This window comes from Vicugna pacos, chromosome 2 (genome assembly GCF_048564905.1).
Source record: "Vicugna pacos chromosome 2, VicPac4, whole genome shotgun sequence".
Classification (NCBI taxonomy): Eukaryota; Metazoa; Chordata; class Mammalia; order Artiodactyla; family Camelidae; genus Vicugna; species Vicugna pacos.
In genome coordinates, this window is record NC_132988.1 from 47,610,141 (window position 1) to 47,627,313 (window position 17,173).

The 17,173-nt window shown below is 40.4% G+C and overlaps 2 long non-coding RNA genes across 4 annotated transcripts in view; one reads left to right on the forward strand and one right to left on the reverse strand.

Moving 5' to 3' along the window:
- LOC140686201 (uncharacterized) overlaps positions 1-17,173 on the forward strand; it is a 45,278-nt gene that overhangs the window by 11,863 nt on the left and 16,242 nt on the right. The window lies entirely within an intron of this gene.
- LOC140686196 (uncharacterized) lies at positions 3,270-16,942 on the reverse strand. Of its 3 annotated transcripts, none has more exons than XR_012059818.1 (5): positions 16,623-16,942; positions 14,000-14,199; positions 7,706-7,882; positions 6,676-6,727; positions 3,270-3,459 (listed from the first exon to the last, which is right to left on the reverse strand). It is a non-coding gene; the product is annotated as an uncharacterized lncRNA (long non-coding RNA). The 3 variants fall into 3 exon arrangements; XR_012059836.1 differs by lacking the exon at positions 16,623-16,942 and adding an exon at positions 15,617-15,745; XR_012059825.1 differs by lacking the exon at positions 6,676-6,727.

Genomic DNA, 17,173 nt, shown 5'->3' on the forward strand with positions numbered 1-17,173 from the left:
TATTTTATTCTTTTTTGTGACAGAGTAGTATTCCATAGTATAAATATAACACAGCTTCTTTTTCCAGTCATCTGTTGATGGACATTTAGGTTGCTTCCATGTCTTCTGCCACACTTATTTTCTGATGGTCACTCCTACTCATCATCAATGCCAGCATATTTATCCCATTATAATCCAGCCTACACCAGCCAACTGAAGACCTTCACTGTTTCATTTTATTTTTTGTGAAGAAAAATTCCATCAGTGATGACTTTGTAGATTGAGTAACATCACTGAAGACTTGGGGTGTTGTAAGGAGGGCTCACATCACACAGCCATTTGCTTGTCTCACTTGTCAGACTCCACCTCCTTCTAAGTGCCCACACCTCTGATAAAAGACCCTTCTCATGACTTTCAGCCCCCTGAAGGGTATTGTCGAGTCCTGTCAGTTTGACTACTTTTATGGGGAACATTCTTTTCGGGTTCTTCTGCCTGCTTCTGACACCTGGAATTATGGAGAATAGACATTTCTCCTTTCACTGTATTGACATAGAAATGTAATGCTGCCAACACTCAGGCCACAGATCAGCAGCAGAGGTGATAACTTCACTCAACAAACAGACATTTACTAGGCAGCCTCCAAGTACCCAATACTCTGCTAAGGACTGGGGATACAAAGACATAGTAATGAGGTAAATGTTTTTAAAAGTCTTTTCCATTTGAAGAAAAAAACATTAAAGTTACAGAACTTGACAACTAGGAAGGCTCTTGGGGGGAACATCTGTGTTTTTGTTTATTTTTGCAGGGAGAGGTAGTTAGGTTTCTTTCTTTATTTAATTTTTTATTTAGTGGAGGTACTGGGAATTGAACCCGGGACTTCACACATGCTAAGCACACAATCTACCACTGAGCTATACCCTCCCCTCCAGGGGCCATCTGTTTGAACTCTTCATCATTAAACAGATGAGAAAACTAAGGAATACAACTGCACAAGTGATTGATGGCAGGGCTGGGACTGGTACCTGTATCTTCAGTCTCTTAGTTTAGTTCTTTTTCCTGGACATCTTGGAATGTGGAGGTTGTTGATCAAGTGAAGCCATCGGTGAGATGGGCTGGAGAAACACTGAGGGCAAAGTCATAAGAGGTGCACAGGGAAGGAAGAAATGAAACAAGCAGGAGATTGTGATGAGTGAAAGTGAAAGAGCACATCCGAAGCCACAGGCCAGCAGTGGGCTCATGCTGGGTGGGAGTGGTTCAGCAGCAGGCTGAGGTGTGGTGCAAAGGGAATGATGCACGTGTGCGCATTAGTAGGCGGGAGAAAGAGAGAGAAATGTAAAACTGCTGCTTCCTGAAGCTTGATAATGTTTCATCTTGTTTTTTCCAGACTGTCTGCCCCCCAAATTTCCTCTGATGTCACTTTTCTTAATATGACCTATGAGATTAAGAACTGGCAAATATTTGAGAAGTCTTGCCATCCTTGTGGGATTCCCAAGGGTAGAGAAAATGAACTGAAGTAATGTTTTTAAATTTTTTTCCTTTTTTTTTTTTAACTGAGGTACTGGGGATTGAACCCAGGACCTCACATATGGTAAGGACTACTGAGCTATACCCCACCCCTTTGAAATAATGCTTTTTAAAAAGTCATTCTTTTTATCAAAAGCGTTTTTCGAATCACTGGAGTAGGCTGAATAGCTCCAAATAGTAAAATTAACTATGACAGTGTTAATCAAAGGACCTTAGATATGGACAGATACATGATTCCTCCAGTCTGGAAGCTATCCCTCAGACCTCTTGGAAATGGATAGAGAGAGGGTTGGAAACCTCTGTATGTTGCCTAGTGCATTGAAAATGGAAGTACCCATTAGGCTAAGGAATGTTTTTCCTTACCTCTCTGTTGTATAGCATTTTCATTCTCAATCAGTACACAATTTTTACCTTACATGGGAATTGGTAATCCCCACCAGTTACAACCCTATATTTTTTAAAGGTCTATTGCTTCCAAGAAATAAAAACCCGTTTATGCTGGAGTAGAACATGAACATTTAAGAACAAAAAATGATGTGAAGCAAGGTAATACAGAAACTAGAACTGGAAATTCAAGAAGTGAGGTGCTTCCTCTGTGATTTAAGTCTGCAAGTTCTTTCAGACCTGCTTTTAAACATCTCTTCCCAAACCTAAATGATTTTATCAACACATGGCTCAATGTAGTGGCTCCAGCCCAACTCTACATGATCCTTCTTATACTTCTTGTACCCATGATCATGTTATTGGAGTCCTTGTGTCTCACAGCTTAGAGGGAATTTGATTCACTGTGCTTAGCTCATGTCTTGATTCACCTTTAAAACGTGTCCACTGTTGGTCAGCTTAGAAGTGGTGAGACAGGAAGGAAGGAGTGATGGAAGCCCCTTTCTCCAGGAAGGCAATATGGTTTGCTGTTTCTAGGGAAAGCCCATGTGCTTGGCTCTAAATCAGTTTTTTTTCAAGCTCAGAGTTTTGAAGAGCAAACAAAACACACTTTCCAGCTCATTAAGCGTTTCTCTAGTAGTCCTTGGGTCTGGGATTCAGGTCTTCTGAGTGAGCACTTAAGAAATTTAGAATTAGGACTGGGGATCTCATCAGAGAAGGTGAGAAAAGGTTAAGAGCATGGGGATTGTGGGGCTGTGTTTCCTGAAGCTGTAAATGACAGTAGTCACAATGTGCAATGGTCTTTATGTCCCTGACTCTTTCACATGGCCTAAATTTAGAACAAAATCTGGGTAGGTTTTCAAAGAAATATGTATTTGACATGATGAGACACCACCTCTCCAAAAATAAAAGCCAGTTTGAGAGAGTAAATAAAATTGGGCTGTAGTGGAAGAATATGCCAACTGGGGAGTGGGAAAGAGGTTTGTTTGTTTTTGTCTGTAGGTTTTGATAAGTGATGATATCCTAGAATTCCATCTGCTTTTTTGTGGAGATCTGAGCGCCTAATGCAAAGCATCATTCATATCTCCTAGTAATGTCTGCCGAATCTGGTGGGTTATAAAGAAGCATTATTGATTTACATTATGAGAAATCGATTCAAGTCACCCAGACGTTTAGCTCCAGGATGCCTCTGGTTCCTGTAATGGCAGGCGGCTGTTCATTGCTGAGGCCAAAACAAAGTAGCAAGGGTGCCCAATTACAGCTCTGGGGAAAGGGTTTTCAGGGAAGTCATGTGGTCTCCTTCGCTGCCTTCCTGTGGCCTGGAGGGAGGAGCCGCGCCATTCGTCCCCAGTCTGCGGCAGCAGGAGCACGAGTGCAGCTCTTGGTGATTTCGACTCCCCTGTCCTTTTTATTGACTCCATGCTCCCTCACCCCTTTAATAAAACCATTTCCCACAGTGCTGAGCAGCTGTCCTCAGGTGAAGATGCTCCGAGAAAGAACGGCAGAGGCTAGAAACCTTCTTCCTTTCCTTTGTTTATAATAATCAGACTTGTTCATTGAAGACAAAACTCGCACCTAGGAAGGAGGAGAGCAGGAAGACATGAGTGAAAGAGTGAGCCAGAGAGGATGCAGGAGTGCAGTGGAGGAGCTTTTTCAGAAGCCCTCCTGTGAAGGCTGTGCTCTTAAGGGCATCTGGCTTCCTTGTGTGCATGACGATTGAAAGTGGTTAGTAAAGTGCTTTGGATCCAATAGGTTTCTTAAAGAGATAGGACAGAGGCATTATGTCTGTTAGAATTTTTCTCATTTTTAAAATTTATTTAAAAATTTTTTTATTTAAGTATAGTCGGTTTACAATGTAGTATCAATTTCTGGTGTACAGCATAATGTTTCAGTCATACGTATACATACATATTCCTTTCCATATTCTTTTTCATTTTGGTTACTACAAGATATTGAATATAGTTCCCTGTGCTGTACAGTTAGAAACTTGCTTATATATTTTAAATGTAATAGTATCTGCAAATCTTGAACTCCCAATTTATCCCTTCCCACCCTCTTTCCCCCTTGGTAACCATAAGTTTGTTTTCTTTGTCTGTGAGTCTTGTTTCTGTTTTGTAAATATTATTTGTGTCCTTTTTTTTAGATTCCACATATAAGTGATATATGGCATTTTTCTTTCTCTTTCTGGCTTACTTAGAATGATGATCTTCAGGTCCATCCATGTTGCAGCAAATGGCATTATTTTTATTCTTTTTTATGGCTGAGTAGTATTCTATTGTATAAATATAATGCAACTTTTGTATCCGTTCATCTGTTGATGGACATTTAGGTTGCTTCCATGTCTTGGCTATTGTAAATAGTGCTGCTATGAATATTGGAGTGCACGTGCCTTTTCAAATTAGAGTTCTCTTGAGATCTTTGCCCAGGAGTGGGATTGTTGGATCATATGGTGAGTCTATTTTTAGTATTTAGAGGAATCTCCATACTATTTTCCATAATGGCTGCACCAAACTACATTCCCACCAACAGTGTAGGAGGGTTCCCTTTTCTTAACACCCTCTCCAGCGTTTATCGTTTGTGCACATTTTAGTGATGGCCATTCTGACTGGTGTGAAGTGATTCCTTATTGTGGTTTTGATCTGCATTTCTTTGATAATTAGTGATATTGAGCATTTTTTCATGTGCCTCTTGGCCATTTGTATGTCTTCACTGGACAATTGCTTGTTTAGATCTTCTGCCCATTTTTGGATTGGGTAGTTTTTTTGTTATTAGATTGTATAAGCTGTTTGTATATTCTGGAAATTAATGGCTGTTAGAATTTAACACATCTGCCAAAAAGAAAACATTATCAGAGTTGTCTAAGCAGTTTCTCATGTATCTTAATTACGACTTATGTACTTATTTTTATCTGCTCATATTTTTCTGGTTTCATGTGCAGAATTTTCATGTGTAGAGAATGAGGTAGCAGTAACAAGAGTATATGATAAAAGGAAACCACGTTACTCTTCCCATCAAGAGAAGATTTAGTTCTCCCCTATGTTCCTCTGATCTTCTCCCTTAGTCTGGGAATAAAATATAGCAAGAAGAAAACAGTGGGCAATAATGTATCAACCCACTGGCTTGGGTAGGGAAGGTAGGACCCATAAGAAGGAAAAATGAATATATTGAATATAGCTCAGAGGTCCAATCTTCTGAACTACAGTGGACTGGTTGGCCTGTTACTTTGGGAATTTGATAGGCAAAACATAATAGTGTATATCATTGGATTTCTATTAAAGTTTTCCAGTTGTAGCTAATCTTCTAGATTTTAGATTTTCATGGCAAGAAAAATATCCTCAATGCCTAAATCCTGGATGTTTTTATTCCATTCAAAAGAAACTGATTAGGCTTTTCTGGTGATTCTGGAATAGTATATGGAAATCACTTCTATAATGTGATTGACACACCTTTTGCCTTAAAATAAACCACCACCTAAGTTCCTAAAAGGGGGAATACAGAACAGCTGATAAAAACAAGGTGGTATGTTTATAAGCTATGAGAAATTGTTTCTATTGTCAAAAGCTAACTTTTCTGGACTCTTTAAAAACATTTTTTTTAAATAGAGCAAAAATAAAGTTTGGATGAAATGTTGCTATCCTAAAAGGAAAATATTTCGGCTACATTATCTTAGCTGTGATGAGTTTTGGTAGTGACTGATGGGTACAAATCTGTCAGCTTCATTTCTTGAAGAACAAATTGTCAATCTACACTGTAGAAGACAAAATTGTCAGCTATGTCTGTGGATGAGCAAAATTATTGGTTGTGTCCCTGGAAGGTGAAAATCCTTGGGCGTAAGAGAAAATTGTCAGATGCATATTTTCAAGACAGAATTGTTGGCCATGTCAGTTAAATAACAGGTTATTATTATTTTACTGCTGCACTGTGAAATTTACCATTTTTATCCCCTTTGCCATTGGGATTGACAGAGTGAACTCCATCCAGATTGTCATGTGCATTGGTACTTAGCAAGGACAGATGTGCCACATGTGCTTTTGTATTATGGCTGGAAAGATAGATACATATGGGCAACTAACCAGATAGTACATGATAAAATGTTGCTTATGTCAATGGAGAAAGAGCCATTCTGGATTTCTTTAATGGGCCCTTGAATTCAAAATGAACGGCAGCTAGGGCAGCTGAAGGTGGGACAGAGGCACAGGGAGTGGGGCAGTCATTACTGTAGCACTATCTTTAATGACATGGCTGGTGACAGGTTTGTGCTAAGTCGGTAATCCCCTTCTGAGTTATGTTGTTTGGCTCTGGGGTGTGTGTGTGTGCATGTGAGACAGACAGACAGACTATATTTCTACAATGACTCCCATTCAACTGGCAAGAGGTTTTTCTGACGGAGGAAGTTAGCATCAAGAATAAAAAGCAAATAGATGAGAATATCTTGTGTAAACCTACATAACAAAAGTTTTCAAGTCATATTTGAGAAAGTAGCCTGATAACACCGCCAAAATGGGGTAGATTAAACTCTGTTATTGGAAGGATTTGAATTCCCTTTCCAATTTCTGAAATACTAACACTGGGTGCATTTTATTTTTTGAGACAAAATGATGTACTTCAACTTCTCAGGAATCTCTGGGGTAGCCCCAGAAATTAGCTGTGTTTTATTTTCATTCTGTAGGCTTGTGATTGTGGTTATAAAATTTTGATTGTGGTCCAATTTTGAGTCTAAACTAAGGAAGTTGAAAATGTTGAGCTTCGGGATTCCCAAAGTTTGTTCTTTAGCAAAACTAATCCACTTACCTGTATTGTGATAGACACTCAGGCTCACAAACTGTCCATGGCTTTCCAATGCCTACGGATAAAGGAAATATGTCCTAGACTAGAATCCAAGACATAGGATTAACCTAACTTTAATCCTGACCTTGATTCTTCCCATTTGAGTTTTTTGGGGTCTAGAGCAAGGATATCTTTATGTCTGATGTATTAAAAAGAGCACTTCCTCCTTTGTACTCTGAGCAGTCACTGCCACCCTTTACTACCAGTTTGGCCCTGATTATATATTGTCTTTCTTTGTTATTTATGTATTTAATATTTTTAAGGGCTAAGTATTAGTTACTGTATCTTATGTTAGTAATATGGTAGATAAGACATGTGCCCAGCTTCTTGACCATTGTGGTTCAATAAGGGAATGGGAGAAGAAAACAGGTAATTATAACAGGGGACAGGAAGTGCTATGATGGGGAAGAGCAGGGCACAGTGGGAGCAGACAGGAGGAGACTCAGACTCAGGGTTCAGAAGGACAAGTCTTCCCTATGGAAGTGACCTTTAGGTTGATACATGAAGGAAGGGAAGAGTCAGCCAACCAGGGTGAAAGAGCTTAGTTCTGGGAAGGAAATTGTGGCGGGACCCTTTACTGAACCAGTAACCTGAGGTCGTGCTCCCTGTACCTCCACCTTTCTCCTTATCCTGAGCAAGTGGACTCTACCCCGTGAGATGGGGTTGGTGAAAGATGAGGAGGGTGCCTATCATGAGGGCCATACCAAGGTGTTGGAACCTTCTCTCATAAGGAGCCACTGAAGAGAGGGACATAGAGGAGGGACAAGATCAAATCTGCATTTCAGAAACATCACTCTGGTTTCAGGGGTAAAAGATTCGAAGTTGGATAACCAAATAGTGTGATTTGCCTCTTGTAGTGTTGTGTCCATTTTAGCATTTGTCTTAGATTTCTCATTTTTTTAACAAATTAAGAACTTCACTTTATTACTTCTAGCTTCTCCCATGGGCTCTTCTTCGAGTGTTTGAGGTATATGTCAGTAAACAGAATTCTCACCTTAACATGTGGTTGAGTCTGAAAGGCACCTCCCTTTCAAGGGCAGCACACACGGCCTTCATGATAAAGCAGCCCAGTGGGTGACTACATCGAAGTCCTTTAGGTCTCGAGTGGTGGGAGAAGTACATAAAACCTACTGATGCAATGGTGCCAGCCTGTGAGGTGCAGGAAACGGTCCTGGTCAGTGGAAAACAAGGGACGATAGAGGTTAAATGGACATGAAATAATGAGCAGAAAATAGAAGCTGGGTGGTCTTGCTGTAGCACATAAAGAGAGAAGTCCCACTACCATGGTTTTTTCGCTTATTGGCTGTCATAAATCTATATTTATTTTATTATTTAATAGCCTTTTATTTAGCAATAAACCCTTTCAGGAGTTATGAGTTCAAAAAAATCAAAAGCACATGTTCAGTGAAAAATGAAGTGCTGACTGTTGTTTCTCAAGAAAGTTATTGATTGACCAACAGAATAATTAAACAATTAAACAAAATATCACTAACCTAAGGAAAACCAGAAGACAGAAATCCCTGAAAAATGATGTATTTCAAAACTTAGTGTTTATAAGAAAACTGTGTATAGCTCCAGTCTGACGTGTGTGGAGGCAGTAAGTGCATTTATCACTGTGAACTTGTCATTTGATCAAATGACTGTTCTGCTCATGTTCACCTCCAGGTTTTCTAGTGCATGTACGAAAGTGAAGTGATAACTATGCTCCATTAGCAGAAGAAAAATTCTCAGTCAGTGAAATGATGCCGGTTTTGTATCAGTGTTATCAGACGCCTGAAATAGAAAATCTGTTAATTCCAATAATAATCCTTTAAAAAAGATAAATCATGTATTCAGAGCAAACTTTTTGAAAGTTCATTTGATTGGCGTGATTGTGACTGATAGTTTGCAAATTTAGTTTAAAAAGAAGTTCAGCTTTGAACGATAAATTATTTTGTGATGAGATAAATACAGATTTTGGTGAAACATAGGCATGAGGTAATAATTACTATTTTTATACTCAATTAAGAAATTATGAAGCTGAATTCTACTTGGACTGATTGTGGTGCACACATACATTATAGTTGCAGCTAAACAAGGTGTGTTGTTCTATTAATTACATATATTTTTGTTATTTTTTTTTCCTTTGTTGGGGAGGTGGTAATTAGATTTGTTTGTTTGTTTATATGGAGGTACTGGGGATTGAACCCAGGACCTTGTGCATGTTAAACACATACTTTACCACTGAGTAATACCTTTCCCCTATTTTTATGTATTCAGAGTCATTATAAATTTTTATGATGTGGATGATGTTGAATACAGAAAGCTACTTTTTCGTGTCAGAACTTACGTTTCTTCTCTTCACTGCTCATCACCGATTGGATTTTAGAAATGCCTGAATCTTTGAAGGACCCTTTGTAAATCAGCCTAATATACTTGCAGTGATTCTAAACTTTTTGGAGAAAATGTCTTTATATTTTGATTGCATTTTGTTTAAAATAAATTGGGAATTTTATTTTATTCTTTTTTTCTTTTTTTCAATTTTTTTTAATTGAAGTATAGTCAGTTTACAATGTTGTCAGTTTCTGGTGTACAGCACAACGTCCCAGTCGTGTTTTCATATTCTTTCTCATTAAAAGTTGTTACAAGATATTGAATATAGTTCTCTGTGCAGAATGAATTTCTTTTAATCTATTTTCGTACATAGTGGTGAATATTTGTAAATCTCAAACTGCCAAATTTATCCCTTTCCACCCTCTTTCCCCTGGTAATCATGTTTGTTTTCTATGGCTGTGAGTCTGTTTGTTTTGTAAATAAGTTCATTTGTCTTTTTTTTGGATTCCACATATGAGTGATATCATATGGTATTTTTCTTTCTCTTTCTGGCTTACTTCACTTAGAATAATGATTGCCAGGTCCATCCATGTTGCTGCAAATGGCATTATTTTACTCTCTTTTTTAATCGCTGAGTAGTATTCCATTATATGTATATATACCACAACTTCTTCATCCAGTCATCTGTTAATGGACATTTAGATTGTTTCCATGCCTTGGCTATTGTAAATAGTGCTGCTATGAACATTGGGGTGCATGTGACTTTTTGAATTAAGGTTGCCTCTGGGTATATGCCCAGGAATGGGATTGCTGGATCATATGGTAAGTCTATTTTTAGTTTTTTGAGGAATCTCCATACTGTTTTTCATAATGGCTGCACCAAACTACATTAAAATAAATTGGGAATTTTAAATCCAAGTATTTAACAAATAGAGCGACCCAAATATAAGTTTTTAATAAATCACAATTATTGTGAGGGGGAAGCTTTGAAACAGGAAGACATTTATTTTATCCCTGAAAAAGCAAGAGAAAAATGGACAGAATGAGGACTCAAGTGGTATATGATATTTCATTCTGAAGTTTTAAATTTCATTTTACAATATTTCTACTTGTGGGAAGACTTTTAATGGAGCGCCTGTTTTCAAATGAATAAATTTATATTCCATATATCAAGATGGAAGGAAATGGAGATTTATGATTTTCAGCATTTAAATTTGGTAAAACATTCAAAAGATCATAGAGGCAACTTTTTGGCCAAATTTATTCTTTATAAAACTATGTATCAAAGAAAGGCATTCTTCAGTATGAAAATATTTAAGCTGAAATATCTACATTTTCAATATACAAAATTCAACATTGGTCTGGGCTGATCAGCTACCATAAACAGTATTTTTTCAGTAAAAATATGAACTGTAGGAAAAGTAAAAGCTTCAAATTTGTTGACTATGATATGCAACTATAAAGATTTCAGATAATTTTATAACAAAAATTTCAAATAAATTAGAAAAATAATGTTCATATAGTGTTAAAATGGATACCACTAAGAAAGTGAATACAGCACATAAAAATATACCAGGAATAATTCTACTAATGTGATTTTTAGTTTCAAATAACCCACATAAAGAATTTTTTGCTTTAATATATGAGTGTTACTTTTTAGAATTATATTTATTGTGGCAAAAAATGAGCAAAATCAGCCATTTTAACCATTGTCAAGTCAGTGGCATTGATTACGTTAGCCGTGTTATGTAACCATTGCCACTGTTTCCGAAACTTGTCATTAGCCCAAACAGAAACTATGTACCCATTAAGCAAAACCTCCCTATTGCCCCAGCCCCTGGTAACCTCTAATCTGCTTTCTGTGTGTATGAATTTGCCTGTTCTGTTATTTTATGCAAGTGGAATCATACAATATTTGTCCTCTTGTATCTGGCTACTGTCACTTAGCATAATGTTTTCAACTTTCATCAGCATTTTACACGTATCAGAACTTCATTCCTTTATACATCTGAAGAATATTCCATTGTATGTACATACCACAATTTGTTTGTGAATGCATCTGTTGATGAACACTTGAATTATTCCCACTTTTTGGCTATTATGAGTAATGCTGCAATGAACATTGGTGTATGAATATGTTTGATATTCTTCTAGGTATATATCTAAGAGCATCATTGCTAGGCCACATGATAGTCTAATGTTTAGCGTTTTGAGGACCTGTCATACTGTTTTCCACAGTGGCTGTGCCATTTTACATTCCTACCAGCAATGCACAAGGACTTCAAGTTCTCATCAATGAATTCAATATAGTTGGAGGATGAAAAATTAATATGTAGAAATCTGTTGTATCTGTATACACTAACAACAAACTATCAGAAAGAGAAATTAAGAAAGCAATCCTATTAACAATTGCATCAAAAAATAAAATATTTAACAATAAATCTAACTAAAGAGGGAAAAGATTTATACTAGGAGAACTGTAAGACACTGAAGAAAGAGACTGAAGATGACACAAGCAAATGAAAAGATACACCATACTCACTGATTGGAAGAATTAGTATTGTTAAAATGACCATACTATCCAAGGTAATCAGCAGATGCAGTGCAATCCCTATCAAAATACTAATGGTATTTTTCACACAACTAGAACAAATAATCCTAAAATTTGTATGGAAGCACAAAAGACCCCAAATAGACAATCTTGAGAGAAAGGAACAAAGCTGAAGGTATCATGTGCCCTGACTTCAAACTATACTACAAAGCTGCAGTAATCAAAACAGTGTGACACACACACTCATGCACGCATGCACAAATCAATGGAACAGAATAGAGGGCCCAGGGTGAACCTACATTTATATGGTCAATAATCTATGAGAATGGAGGCAAGAATATGGAATGGGGAAAAAGCAGCCTCTTCAATAAATGGTGTTGGTTTTCTGTGCGTAAGTCTTTCACCTCCTTGGTAAGGTTTATCCCTAAGTTTTTTTTTTTTTTTTTTTGGCTGCAATTTTAAAAGGGATTTTTTTTTCCTTTTGTGATATTTCATTGTCGGTGTAAGGAAATGCAACAGATTTCTGTATGTTAATCTTATGTCCTACTACTTAGCTTAATTCATTTATCAGCTCTAGTATTTTTTGTGTGGCGTCTTTAGGGTTTTCTATATATAGGATCATGTCATCTGCATATAGTGACAATTTTACCTCTTCTCTTCCAATGTGGATCCCTTTTTTCTCTTTATCTTGTCTGATTTCTGTGGCTAGGACTTTCATTACCACATTGAATAGAAGCGTCTCCAGCTTTCTTGACACCTGATGATTTAACTCAGGGCTTGGCAGACCTTTTCTGTGAAGGGCAGGAGAGCATCTATTTTCACCTTTAGGGACTGCTTCAGGCCTGCTGGTGGGAGGGGCTGGGTCCTGGAATGGCTGCCTGTGGACCCATGGGGGTCCCAGGGCAGCTGGCTGTGGGTCTCAGATGATCCTAGGTCAGCACCTAGCTGATCAGCACCAGTTGATGAGCAGGTGAGTCCCTCAGGGGTAATAGGCTAGAGGAAGGAATCCAAAATGGCACTTGCCAGCACCAGCATCCTCATGGTAGAACGAGCTCCCCAAAATGGCTGCCGCCAGCATCTGTGTCCCCAGGGGAAGTCCCAGTTACCTCTTGTCTCTCTGGGAGACTCTCCAAGATCAGTAGAAAAGTACTTTTTCTAAGGAGATCTTAGGATGAATTATACTTACACGTAAAAGGACTTCAGTACATCTTTATTAACTGAATGAGCTAATGAGAGTGGCTACGTAATTTGTTGGACTTGGTGTAACATGAAAATGTGGGGTTCCAGAGTTAAAATAAATAGGAAAAGAATTGCCCATAAAGGGTTCATATGAACTTCCATGACTTGGCAAGTTGTTTTCAATTTGCTGTTACTGTTGTTCTGAGTTAAGAAGAATGAAAATCTGGAATTATTACCATGAATTTTACCATTGAACTTTATATTGCACAATGCTCATTTCAAATGCAAATATCCGAGTATCTTACTCATGCAGAATCACTGAAATTATACAGTTTGAATTTTGTGGCTCATTCCTTCAACGAGTTCTTCAAACTGGCCAATTAAGGGAAACACATTCCAGACTCAGGAAGATTGGAAGGAGGGCGAGAGGGTTCCTCCCAGTTCACAGGGATACAGGAGGGGCAGGTGTAGATCCTCACAGGTACCCGAGGGCCATGCTGTGCCACACAGACCTGTTTGGCTTCCTACCAGCAGCCAGATCTCTGGGCTGTGCCTTGGCTGAGGGCTGGGTCTGGGGAAATTGAGCTAGGAGCATCTTTCTGCAGTGACACCCAGGAGAGTACCCAAGAATCTTTAAGCCTCCACTCTGGTAGCAGCGTGGTACCTGGATCAGGGATGAATGTGTGAGGAGCCTCCCTTGCTGAGATGCTGCCAGCCTCATTCGTGTTCTGCCCTGAGATGCCACCTGGCATGCTTGGCTGACCCAAATCCTCCTCCACACCCTGCCTGGGATGGAGAGCAGCTGCGGTCACAGGGCAGGCGGGAGGCTGGGTGGAGCCTGGGCACCAGTACCATCCATGGGATGTGGCATGAGCCAGGCTGCAAGCCTCAGCTCATTTGCCATTGTCCCATCAGACTTCATTTACAAAAAGTACATAAAGAAAGTTTTTAAGACTTTCAAAAGAATGACGGCGAGAGCATTAAACCCTAAGTAGGGGACCATCTGAAGTTGGAACCTTATGTGACTGCGCTGGTTTCATGCGCATGAAACCCGCCCTGGCTGTCATCAACTCTTAGAAAATGAAACAGGTTATTAGCTTTACGGCTCTGTGTGTTCCAGGCCCTTGACTCCATGCTACCGTTTTCAGAGAACCAGGAGTGTGATCTCCCTCCCTCTGCCATTGTGTTTCATTTCCATTTTGCCCTTACAAATTAAGTATAAAAAAAATACGGGATTATCCGTACCAGTAGACCGTGTGCTTCTCTACCTGTAAGTGACATAATTGTAGGTAACAGTTGCTATGGTGTTTCAAGGAGATGATTGATATCAGACAGTTTTCATCTTGTCCAAAAAGTGCTGGAGGCTCTTTGTGATGGTGGTCCAGCCCTCCCAGGGCTCAGGAGGATGTTGGTGCGACTTTGTAGTGGTGTGAATGTGCTCAGGCCTATTTGGGGAGAAGTCAAATGAAAATGCGAAGGGGTTAATCTACGCTGGAAATGAATGCCCTGGTCAGTCCAGTTTGTCCTCCACATCCCAAGAGGAAAACTGGCAACCTGAGAGGCTTCAGGCAGAGCACCCCGGAACAGAACCTACACAGTGAAATAGAGGTGTGCTCAGCCCCGTCTCTCTTTCCTCCTGTATCACACTTAATTTTTCCTAGTGGGGAAAGATATGAACAAACCAGAAACACACGAAGTGTGAATATATTAAGTCTAGGCTAAGCTTTCTATTTGGTTCTGAGTGTTCTTTGGTGGCGTGGAATGCGGGGCAGGAAAGGAAGGCGAACGAGGCTTTATTTGGTCTCAGAAATAAACTTCCAAAATAAAGATGACGTATTGTGCTTCACAAACATCCTCTCATTTAATTCTGGTAATTCATCTGCAAGATAGCCGTCATGAGCCCTCTCTCTGAGGGAGGGCAGTAAGGCTCAGAAAGGCCAAGTAACTTGTCTGAGTTCAGACCTGGCAGAATCAGAATCTGAAGCCAGATCTGTCTGACTGAAAAGCTCATGGTCTTTCTTTTGAGACCAGGCTCGTCCTCTTACAGCAAGTGAGTCTTTCCCCCGGGTCCCAAGAAGACCATCGGTGACACATTTTCTAGGAGATCTAGTCAGTACCAAGGAGGGGTTTCTCCAACAGCTTTTCTACTGGCAAGCCAGACTTCACAACATTTTCAAACAGAGTGGAGAGAGTGAGAGAAAGAGGGCGGAGAGGGAAGGATGGAGAGGAACGCTTTTCCTAATGGGAAGTTTTAATTTTCTGTCTTCCTAGTGGGTAAAAGGAGATGTATCTCTCTACACACACCTCTCTCCCCCCTCCCCCTCTCTCCCCCTCCCCGCGCTCTCCTTCCTCCCTCCCCCCTCTCTCCCTCCTCCCTCCCTCTCTCACCCTTCCCCCCTCAGCCCTTCTCCTTTCCCACCACTTCTTCCCTCCCCAGCTCCCTCAGTAATCCTGACAGCCGTAACTGGTACATTAAATCCACGTATATGATTTAAGAGAAAGCAGGTGGAGGGTTTTTCTGGCCTTAGCCCGGTTCAGTTTTCCTCTCTCTGATGATCAAATGTAGATGCTGTACAACACCCCATTGTAAGGTCAAGTTCTTTCATTTCTGGGCTCAGTCTGTGTGCAACTCTGAGGTAGATGGACCTCTGCCACTTTTAAGTCTTGGCCCTTCTGGGGGTACCGTGCTCATCATGGAATACTTGAGCTAGAGCATCGACTTTGAGCAAACGTGGTTCTCCTGTCTTGCTTCCTCCCTCTGACAGCCTCACCCACAGCCCTTCCCCACCCCCTACTCTATGACCCCATTTCCAGGATGGCAGGGCTCTCTTGAGTCATTCTTTCTGTTTCCAGATGGCTCACATTAATAGTGACTCAGAGCTGAACAGCCCTCTTTTCTCTGAAAGATCTCATGATGAGATTCAGAGAGCGGCTTCTGGGCGTCTTTCTGTCCTTCCGTTTCAGAGTGTCATTCTGTGCAGCCCTGGGGGTTTTCCCTCTGCTCACATTCTGGTTATGAATGGTTACCATGAGAGCGGGTGATTCATCATTTAATATACCAAGGGGTAGGCGAGGCTCTGTGACATCAGCTGCTGGCGTGTGCTTGGAACCAGACGCACGCCCACCTACACCCACACTGTTTGGCTTTTGTCATTCAGAGCTGGAAGCACTGACTAGAGCAGGGTCCCAGGTGTTGTGACACCACATCACGGGGTGCTGTTTTCCGCCAGCTCTCTTAGAGAGTCAGACATGCAAGGCCCACCTGGAGCTTAGGTGGATGTGATGTAAACTCAGTGTTCTAAGTGGTGTCATTGGATCTGAGACATTTTGTCTTTCCCTTCCCCTCTCCCTCTCTCTGACCCAGATCCCTTTGCCAGGGAACAAAGGAAGAGGGGGCAGTATTTCTTAATGGAGCCCAGACACAACCCACAGGACTCCACTGGCAGTCCTGGATGAGGGTAATTATACATGTGGCCCCCTGGGAGCTCTAGTCATAAATAGACAGCTGGGCAAAGGGCTGAGCTGCTGAACCTATGGCTGTTTTGATTGGTCGGCCAGAGATCCAGATAAAAGAGAATTCCTCGCATCCGCCTTCCTTTCAGCCAGGCTCTGGAGTCACGTCTCAGCTCTGCGATCTGGAGAAAATGATTTCAGTTCTTTGTCTCAATTTTCTCAACTATAAAATGGAGCTAATAACAGGACTTCCCTTAAATGGTGATTAATGAGGAATGAAAGTTAATCCACATAAGGCACTTAGATCAGTCTTTGGCCCACGGGGAAATTCTCTATAAAGGTTAGTGATTATTAATATCTTTACTAAGCTTATAATTTCCTAAGCTGCAAATAGACAAGGGACATCACAGCCTACCTGGAGGTGAAAGCAGGGCCTTTGGGAAGTTCTGTACCTTGGCCTGAAAATACTGTGACTGGCCAACAGAGTCCTCCCCGTCCACAGGCATGGAGTGCTCCGTGGAGATGCTCTCCACCTGCTGCTGTACTCGCAAGGACGCCTGTAGGAGGCAGGGCCCAGCCATGTTTATCTTTACCTCCAGGGCTCTTTGCGGTTCTTCCACAAAGACTGGCGTCTTATAGATGCTCAACTGAATTGACATTGAAGGCCATTATTTGACATCTTTGCCATGAAAATCCTTGCCTGTGCGGAGCTGACTGCCCCAGAGCACAGTGGAGGTTGACTTCACGCACCAGTAGCTCCGGAATTCCTGACGACTATGATGCAAGTGCCCCAAGAGCACAGAGGTGTTTTTTGTTTTTAATTTTTTTTTCAGGGCGGGGTGTGCATAATTAGGTTTATTTATATATTTTTAAAATTTGCATTTTTTTATTGAAATGTTTTTTTTTTTTCATGGAGATACTGGGTATTGAACCCAGGCATGTGCTCTACCACTGAGCTATACCCTT